Raw genomic sequence first — 8,773 nt, 5'->3', positions numbered from 1 at the left:
CAGACGCCTGTCCTGCACTCCTTCCCAGGGCCTGCGTGGTCCCTGCCCACGGCACCGGGAGGGCCCGGTCTGCACGCATGTGCATGGTGCGCAGGGCGGGGGTCTCTGGTGGACTCGGACGATGGTCCTGGGCGTCCAGGGGAGGGCGTTTCCCACCACACGAGCGCCTTGCTGGGGTGTCCGGCACCCGTGGCCCTGGCAGAGGCTCTCTAGGCTTTCAGGGCCAGGGACACAGCTCATGCGACCAGAGGGTGGGGGGCAGAATGCCTGACCCTCAGCCCCCAGAGGGAACCTCCTGGACCAGGGGTCAGCACACTCTGGGACGGGCCAGGGGGCCAGTATTGGGCTCTGGGGCCAGTGTTCCTTGTCGAGGCCGCAGCTCAGGTCCCACGGACCTCATACAGAGTCCAAAGTGCTCAGTAGCCAGAGGCCGACCACGAAAGGCCCCGCAGCTGCTCTCCTTGACCCCCATCCCCTCCCCTGTGCTGCTCCCTCCACGACACCCCCTGCTCCCTTTGGTCTTTGGATGTCTCCCTCTCCTTCCCAGACCCCCCACCTGCCCCTGCTGCCCGGCCCCAGGTTCCCTGCCCTCCCCAGCCAAGGGCAGAGGTGCCCTTGGAGGCCCAGGTGTCGTGGGGAGGATGGGCAGGAGCCAGGACAGAGCCGAGGGCCTGGTGGGCAGCGCGTGGGGGCCAGGGCTGCTCCCCCACCCTGTGCGCGTGGCCTGTGACTCCGCGAGGCCGGCCCCGGGCACGGCGTCTGCTTGGAGGAACGTCCACCCCAGCGCCCTCCTGCCCGAGCCCTGGACACGCGCTGGTCACCCGCCTGTGCAGCAGGCCAGCCTTCCAGCCTCGGCGCTGGCCCGCAGCCCAGTACTCTCAGGGCAGCACTGGACACTCTGGCTCCTGCTGTCCTCGTGTCCTGGGACCTGGGGACCACGAGCTCCTGGGAAGAATCAGCTCCCACGTCCCCAGAGCTTTACTTCACCCCACTGGTTTGACTCTGTGTCTGTCTTAACATTGAAAATTTGTTTCCTGAAAACGTTCACGTCATCATCTGCTTTCTGCTATCGTCTGTACAAAATACTTTCCGAAAAATAATGGTCATCTTGGACCAAGAACAAGACCAGGCTGGGACGCTGACAGGCTCTTAGACCACGTCCCTCAGGACGCAGAACGTGGCCTGGCCCCTGCCCGCCCCACCGCGTCGGCGCCCTCGGGCCAGTTTCATCCTCCGCTGCAACTCACGGTCGGTCCAACCCAGCCTGGTGGGGGCCCTGGTCTGGCCCTGGAGACAGGCACAGCCCCCCCTGCTAAGTCAGCATGACTGAAGGTCCCGAGGCTTTGGGAAAGTTCCCTTGGCTGGAAATGCCTCAGCCTGGCGGCTCCGTGTTGCCCTGCGCTCAACTCCCAAACCAAAGCGGGGGGTGGGCACCCTGGGCCCTGTCAAACCCGTAGTGCTTGGATCTCGCTTGGAGGGGCTCCTGGGCACAGCGGGAGTGGATTTGTTGAGAGGCAGCGGGAAGATAAGGGCGCCTGGCAGGGTCTGCTCCTCGGACGCCGCTCCCTCGGGGGCAGGGGGAAGGCCCGCGGTGGAGGGTCCGCACCTGCCACGTCCCTCCCTCTGGACATAAACCTGCGGGGCGTTCAGGGCCTCTGCTGCCGTCTGCCTGCATTTATTCACCAGAGCTCAGCATCCACGTGGGATGCGCAGAGGGCCCGCTGAGGAGAGACCCCGGGGGACGGGCGGGCTTGAAACGGCCACAGAAATGTCAGGGCTGACACCGCGACACCTCAAGGCCCACGCGCCCTCTACGCCCACCCCCCCGCCCCGCCCCCCTGTTCTGTGACGTGAGGCTGCTGCCCCCTCAGGGCTCCGACCGAGGACGGAGGCCTGAGCTCCCCGTGGGAGCCAAGGTGGGCAGCTGCGCGCTGGACCCGGTGCTGTGAGGGGGCGGAGCCCAGGGAGGGCATGGCGAGGAGGAGGGGGCAGCCCAGGCCCCACGGGCGACGACAGCGCATCTCCGGGGGGCCCGGACCAGTGTCCCCGGACAGACAGCCCACCCCAGGGCTGGTCAGGAGCGTGGACGCCACAACAGCAGGGCTGTCCCACGGGAGCCGGGCCTGCCTCTGCCAGTGCCTGAGGCCCCCCAGACGCCCTCGGATGCTGGGACCACCCGTGAGGCCCCCAGAGTTGTCCACGTCCTGGCCTCCCACGCAGGCCCAGTGTCACCCCAGTGGAGAGGGGCAGGAGTGCGACAATGCGCAGCCGTTAGCACGCGGCCATTGCTGCGCACCTTTACCGCGCAACCCTGGTTACTAGGCAACGGTTACCGCGAGACCGCTGACGCGGGCTGTTTAGAGCGGCGGTTAGAGGGCCCGCTAGGCCGGCGGTCGGCGGGGGGGGGGGGGGGGGGGTGGTCCTCCAGTGGAGAGCGAGGTAAGAGGCGGATGGCGGCCTTCTCCCCGGGGCTCTCCAGGCCCTCCGGCCTCGGGCTGGCGGCTGGCGGGTGAGCTGAGGGCCTGGGAACAGGCTGGGGGTGTGCCCTGCAGGGCTCCAGAGCCCTCGCCAAGGCCGCCCACTGGCCGGCCGGAGGCCTTGAGGCGGCCGTGAACCTCTCCGCCATCCCCGCCTCTGCGACCTAGTGGCAGCGGCAGTCTGCATGGGTCTCAGCCCGTGGGACCTGGCACCCGCCCCACCCCACCCCCGTTTGGGCGGCCTGAGGAGCCTGAGGGCCGGCTGGGTCCTGGGCGCCTGGCTCCCTCAGTGATGACGGCTGGGCAGGGTCTGGGGAGCCGGCCCTGAGGGTGCCGCCAGCTGAGATCTGCCTCTTCAGCCTGGGCAGTGGCGGGAAGACCCAGGCTGGGTGCTGGACGGACGCTCCCGGGCAGGGTAACCACCCCCCCGCAGGGACCCCCTTCTCTTAGCCAGGATCTGGACCTCGGAGGGTGAAAGTTGAGCCTTGGGACCTTCCCTTTTTCTTGTCAGAACAGGGAGTACCATTTGTTTGGTGGAGATTTACAGGACCTGACCGTGACCTAACCTCAAGAACAAAGGATCTGACACCAAGAAGTCTGCAACAACTACCCACGCCCCTCCTCTCACCTTTCCCATAAAAGGGCTTTGCTGAAAACTTTCGAGGAGTTGGAGGCCTTTTAGGGCATGAGCCACCCACCGGCCCTGCAGCAAACCTTGCTCTGCTCCAAACTCCGACGCTTTGGTATTGTCACTGTGCGTCAGACACACGGACTGGCGTTCGGTAACGGGGGTGGAGTCAGAGTGACGGGGGTGACAGGAGGTTGGCTCTGCCTCCTTCTCCATTGCGAGCAGGCTGGCTGACTCTTCACGTGTTCTCTTGCCCGTGTGGTCTCCTGCAGGATTGCTAAGGGGGCTGCTGGGGTAGAGAACTGGTCATTCTTTAACCGCTTACTTCTTCATTCTTACTTCTTTTCATCTAGGAAAAGAATCAGCGCCGTAGACAAGGCAAGGTGTGCATTCAGGAGAGCACAGGTCAGGAGTTAGTTTCAGTTGCCTGGTGATCTCATTCCTGTAATTAGGTTCTTTTAAGGGTAGAGGGGACAGAAGTGGGCAAACAGGAAAGGGGGAAAAGGGCTGCTTTCCGTGTGCCAAACATCTGAAAAACTCTGAATCCCGACACGCTTCTTGCGGGGGCGTTTGGATGTGGGAATGGGCCCATCTTACTTAGGGCTCGGAAGGAGGGGGAGACGGGCCCTGGGACCCTCAGGGCCGGCAGCCTCCTTGGGCCAGGCTCTCTTTGGTGACCAATTTGGGCTCTTCACTGGTTACTGGTTTATTCAAACTCGTTACTTCCATTTGATGACCTGGATCTTCTGTAAAACCGTGCACTTCATCCAGGTTTCAGATTTATTTGCACAGTCCCTTATCTTGCTTGTGCGTCTGGTTAAATTTCCCTTTTGTTTAGCTTCTCCTTTCCTGGTGGCTGGCTGGACCCGCCCTCACGGGCCTCCACCTAGCTGTTCTCCTAACGCCCACCTGGGCACCCCCGTCCTCACCCGGCTCCAAACTCTGGGTCCTTTCTTCTTTGACTTAATCTCTTAAACCGGGGGTGATTGGAGCACGTTGTCTGCTCACTGTTTCCCCACTGGTCTCTGCTACTACCCCGAGAACACGGACCAAGGGGTTCCAGAGCTTTGAAATTTGGGGCCCTCCTGTGCCCCTACACAGTGGCTTTTCTTTCCTCAGGAGGCAGCTCTTCCTTTGATCCAGTGCTAGGTGCCCAGGCCCCGGTTATACCTTATTATTATCTATTCTGATGGGTTGTTATTTGCGTTTTCCTGTTAAATCGCATGTTCTCTGAGATCAGTACTGCTATCCGGCTTCTGGGGTTGGTATTTATTTATTATTTATAATTAATTATTTTATTTATTTATCTTTGGCTGCATTGGCTCTTTGTTGCTGCACGTGGGCTCTCTCTAGTCGCGGCAAGCGGGGGCTACTCTTCATTGCGGTGCGCAGGCTTCTCATTGCGGTGGCTTCTCTTGTTGTGGCGCACAGGCTCTAGGCGCGCGGGCGTCAGTAGTTGTGGTGCGCGGGCTCAGTAGTTGTGGCTCGCGGGCTCTAGAGTGCAGGCTCAGTAGTTGTGGAGCACAGGCTCTAGGCGCATGGGCTTCAGTAGTTGTAGCACACAGGCTCAGTGGTTGTGGCTCGCGGGCTCTAGAGCGCAGACTCAGTAGTTGTGGCGCATGGGCTCAGTAGTTGTGGCTCACGGGCTCTAGAGCGCAGGCTCAGTAGTTGTGGCGCACGGGCTTAGTTGCTCTGTGGCATGTGGGATCTTCCCGGACCAGGGCTCGAACCCATGTCCCCTGCATTGGCAGGCGGATTCTTAACCACGGCGCCACCAGGGAAGTCCCTCTGTCTCTCCTTTAGTGAGCAAATGTAGTCCATTTATTGTGATTATTGATGTCTTTGGACTTATTTCTACAATTCCCATTTGCATTTTCTGCCACCACCTTAGGGATATGGCGTTTGTTGTTTTGCCTTCTCTTTCATTGTATTGATACACTTCTCGGGACTTTCCTAGCAGTCCAGTGGTTAAGACTTCGCCATCCAATGCAGGGGGTGCGGGTTCGATCCCTGGTTGGGGAGCTAAGATCCCACGTGCCTCATGGCCAAAACCCCAAAACATAAAACAGAAGCAATATTGTAACAAATTCAGTAAAGACTTTAAAAATTAAAAAAAAATTCTCTACTCTTTTCTCTTTGCTTATTTGGAAATTATAAACTAAATTTCTGTTCTTTGAGTGCCTTAAAACGTTTAGATACTTGCTATAAAGTCTAAGTTGTTCACAGTAATGCAGCACGGGGCTCCCCTATGGCTGGGATGAGGCTCCCAATACCTGCCCCTCTGCCATCTTTTTTTTTTTTTTTTTAATCTTTATTTATTTATTTTTTGGTCATGCCGTGAAGCATGTCGGATCTTAGTTCCCCGACCAGGTATCGACCCGGCGCCCCCTGCAGTGAGAGCTTGGAGTCTTAACCACTGGACCGCCAGGGAAGTTCCTCCTCCGCCGTCTTGATATGTTTCTATAGCATTTCAGTTTTGTTTTGTTTTGGACACAAAAATTAATAGGCTTTGTTTTCACGGTCAATCATTCAATTTACTGACATTTTATCAACTTCTTGGCTCAACGGGTTTCATTTTAATGAATAATTCTCTGCAGTAGTTGTTTCAGTAACCGCCGCTGAGTGTGTATCTGAGTCTCTACTTTTTCTCACTCTCGAATGACAGGCTGTCTGGGCATAAGATGCGGCGCTGCTCCTCGGGTGCCGGAAAGATTTTCTTTGTCCTCAACACCAGTAAGTGTCTGCCTCACTCCCACGCGCCCAGGACAGAGCCCGGAGGGCCTGGGGCAGGGGCAGGGCCAGAGCACTTACGGAAAGGCCGCAGGACCGGGGAGAGGACTGGCCAGAGGGGGAGCCAGAGTGCACTCGAGCCTGGAAGGTCGGGGTTCCAGCTCAGCAACCTGGATGGAGAGCATGGGGGGGAGGAGCGGGAGTCGGGCACGGGGGAGGTCGGGGCCTCGGGGGCACCTGCCAGGCGCGCGCAAGCTCCCAGCTTTCAGGAGAGAGCCGCGCGTTAGGACCAAGGAGAGTGGCTGAAACGTGCGATTCTCCCCAAAGAAGCAAGGAGGCCGCGGGCTGGGCGAGGCCCGGGCCTCCAGCCCCGGCCTGTGCAGGCCTCTCCCCGGCCGTCCTGCCCAGGTCCTCTGTCTGGAGGAGAAAGGCCGGCAGGAAGGGCCCAGGCTCCTGAGCCCACCCAGCCCGCATCTTCCTCCTCAGCCCGTCCCTGGAGAGGGCCGCACAGCGGGCCCAGGAGAGCCTGCGCGTGGACAGTGCCCGCTGAGCGCGCTTCCCCCGCCCACGGGGTGGAGGGGAGCGTAGATGCAGCAGCGTGTCTGTTACAGCGCCTGATCGAATCTGAACGGTCATTAATGTGATTTATGCGGCTGTTTGGGATTCTTTGTTCCCAAATTTGTCACCAGTTCCCTTGATGTTGATTGAGAGACAATGGTGCTGGTGCCCAGTGGGGCGGGCTGGGGAATGGGCGGGGGCTGCGCTGCCTGGGCGGGCTTGGGGACACGTTCCTTCTGGAGCCCCCCTGGGGCCCCACATGTCCCCCTCCCCTGCCAGCACCCCTCCACCCCTCCCAGCGCTCACCCACTCTGATTGGGGAGGTGCCAAGGAGCAGCTGTGCTGGCGGCATCTCTGGGCCGCATGGGAAGAACCATGACGCAGATGAGGGGGGCGGTTGTCCTGCAGCCCGCAGGAGCCAGCAGTGCTGGGGGACAGCCCCCCGCCTCCCCTCCCCTCCCCCCAGGCCAGGAAGGACCAGCCACTGGGCGGCCTCGTTTGCCTGGAGCCCATCCCCCCAGCTTCTTCCAGACAAGGACCCTCCCCAGCCCGGGCCGCGCACCAGAGTGCAGATGTGACATGGCACGTGAGGGCTGTGACATGATGTGTGTGCAGGACACAGGCTCACTGAGGCCTCTCCTACGGCCCCAGGAGCCCCAAATCCAAACCGAGAGCTGCCAGGTCCCAGGCAGCCCCGCGGGTCTCCCCGATGACCTTCCCGCATGCCCCGCTCCACCAGTTACTGCCGGCGCCCACGGCACAAGCTGCCCGCCAGGCCAGCTGGGAGTGAAGACGCTGGTGACCGGGTGATGACGGAGGCCCAGGCTGGTGTGCACGCCCTGCGGGAGTCTCACACCCACCAGCTCAGGGACGGCCGCACACAGCCTCCTCTCCTGGTCCTCAGCACCCTGAGACTCTTGAGTGAGCAGGACGGGGGCCTGCACCCCTGCCCTGGAGTCTTGGGGTGCACGCGTGCCTGGGTGCCCTGGCCCCGGCCCATGGTGGTGAAGGTTTTTACGGGAGCGGGTTTTTCCATGAAAGCCACCCTCTGGGGGTGACAGTTATGCTTACAAATTGCCTTAAAGCTTGACCATCTGAGCCCAGAGACCTGTTTTCTGCCCCGCCTGAACCCCCGTCAGTGTGGCCAGGCCTGCTCCCCTGAACCTCACGGGTCCTCGCCGTGGCCCGGGGCCTGGGCGGGCCTCAGGAACTCGGGGTTCCGGCGGGGCAGCCTGGCTCGGCCAATGAAGGTGCCAGCTGGCCGAGGCCACGCCCCCAGACCTCAGGGCCAGCACGTGGGAGGACCAGACCACCGCCTCCGCCCGGCCTTCCCTGGAGCCGCACTGCCCTCTGCTGGTGCCGCCGGGCGCGGCGGGAGCCGCTAGGACCCCCGCTCTCCTGCTGCTCCGGTGCCTGGTGGGACCCTCCATCCCCCGTGTCAGGGCTGCTGGGCAGGAAGGGACCCCGGCCCCAGCACCTGGGGGCTTGGAGCTCAGGGACAGCCCTGGGGGAGGCTGGGACGGAGCCTGCCGCCCCAGGGCCTCCAGCCCGGCTCCCAGTTCTCATGGCTGCAGGGCCGGTGGGGGCTGCCGGTACCCCCAGCTTCTCTTCTGTCTCTGTCCATCTGTCTGTCTGTCCGTCCGTATTTTTGAGCACCCAAGACTTTAGAAGCGTAGTTTGAGAATGACTGTTCTGTGTGTGGGGGGGGCCATCACTGGGCTGCTGAACAGGCAAGCCCCCCAAACCTGACGGCAGCTGCCCAGACCTCTGCTGTCCCGGGAGGCCCCGCCTGGCTGTGCCCTGGCCACCAGAGGGTCCAGGCAGTGACGCTCTGCACTCCCCACGCTCCAGCCCACCCCGCCATCCCCTCTGACCCTGGGACCCATTTAAGGGACGGGAAGCCCTCTGCAAGGCCCCACTGCCCCATGCAAGCCATGGGGGCCAGGCGGGGATTCAGGGCCCCTCCAGATCCGCCCCACGTTTGCCTGCCTCCACTGAGGACCCCCGCTCGTGCCGCTTCATCACATTAGGGTCTGTCGGTGCCTGACTCCCCTGGGAGGGTAGACTTATGAGGGCTGATGCCCCAGGGCCTGGAAGGGGCCTGGCACAGGGGAACTGCGGAAGGAGGGAGGGATGGGAGGGGGGAGGAGGGGAGGGAGAAGTGGGGGGGGAGTGTCTGCCTCCACCCAGCCTCTCTCCTGACCTCCAGACCAGGCTTGAACTTGGAAAGGGCGTGGGCCCTGCAGCCGGTTGCCCAGGCTCCTGGCCAGGCCTCACCTGTATTGGCCGTGTCACCTTGGCCTCTGGGTCCTTGCCTGGTAAAATGAGGCCCCAGAGGGACGGGCCACGTGTGGGGTGAGATCAGTGCCTGGGCCTCCCG

The sequence above is a fragment of the Balaenoptera acutorostrata genome, chromosome 19, assembly GCF_949987535.1.
Source record: "Balaenoptera acutorostrata chromosome 19, mBalAcu1.1, whole genome shotgun sequence".
Classification (NCBI taxonomy): Eukaryota; Metazoa; Chordata; class Mammalia; order Artiodactyla; family Balaenopteridae; genus Balaenoptera; species Balaenoptera acutorostrata.
This window is presented reverse-complemented; position numbering follows the sequence as displayed.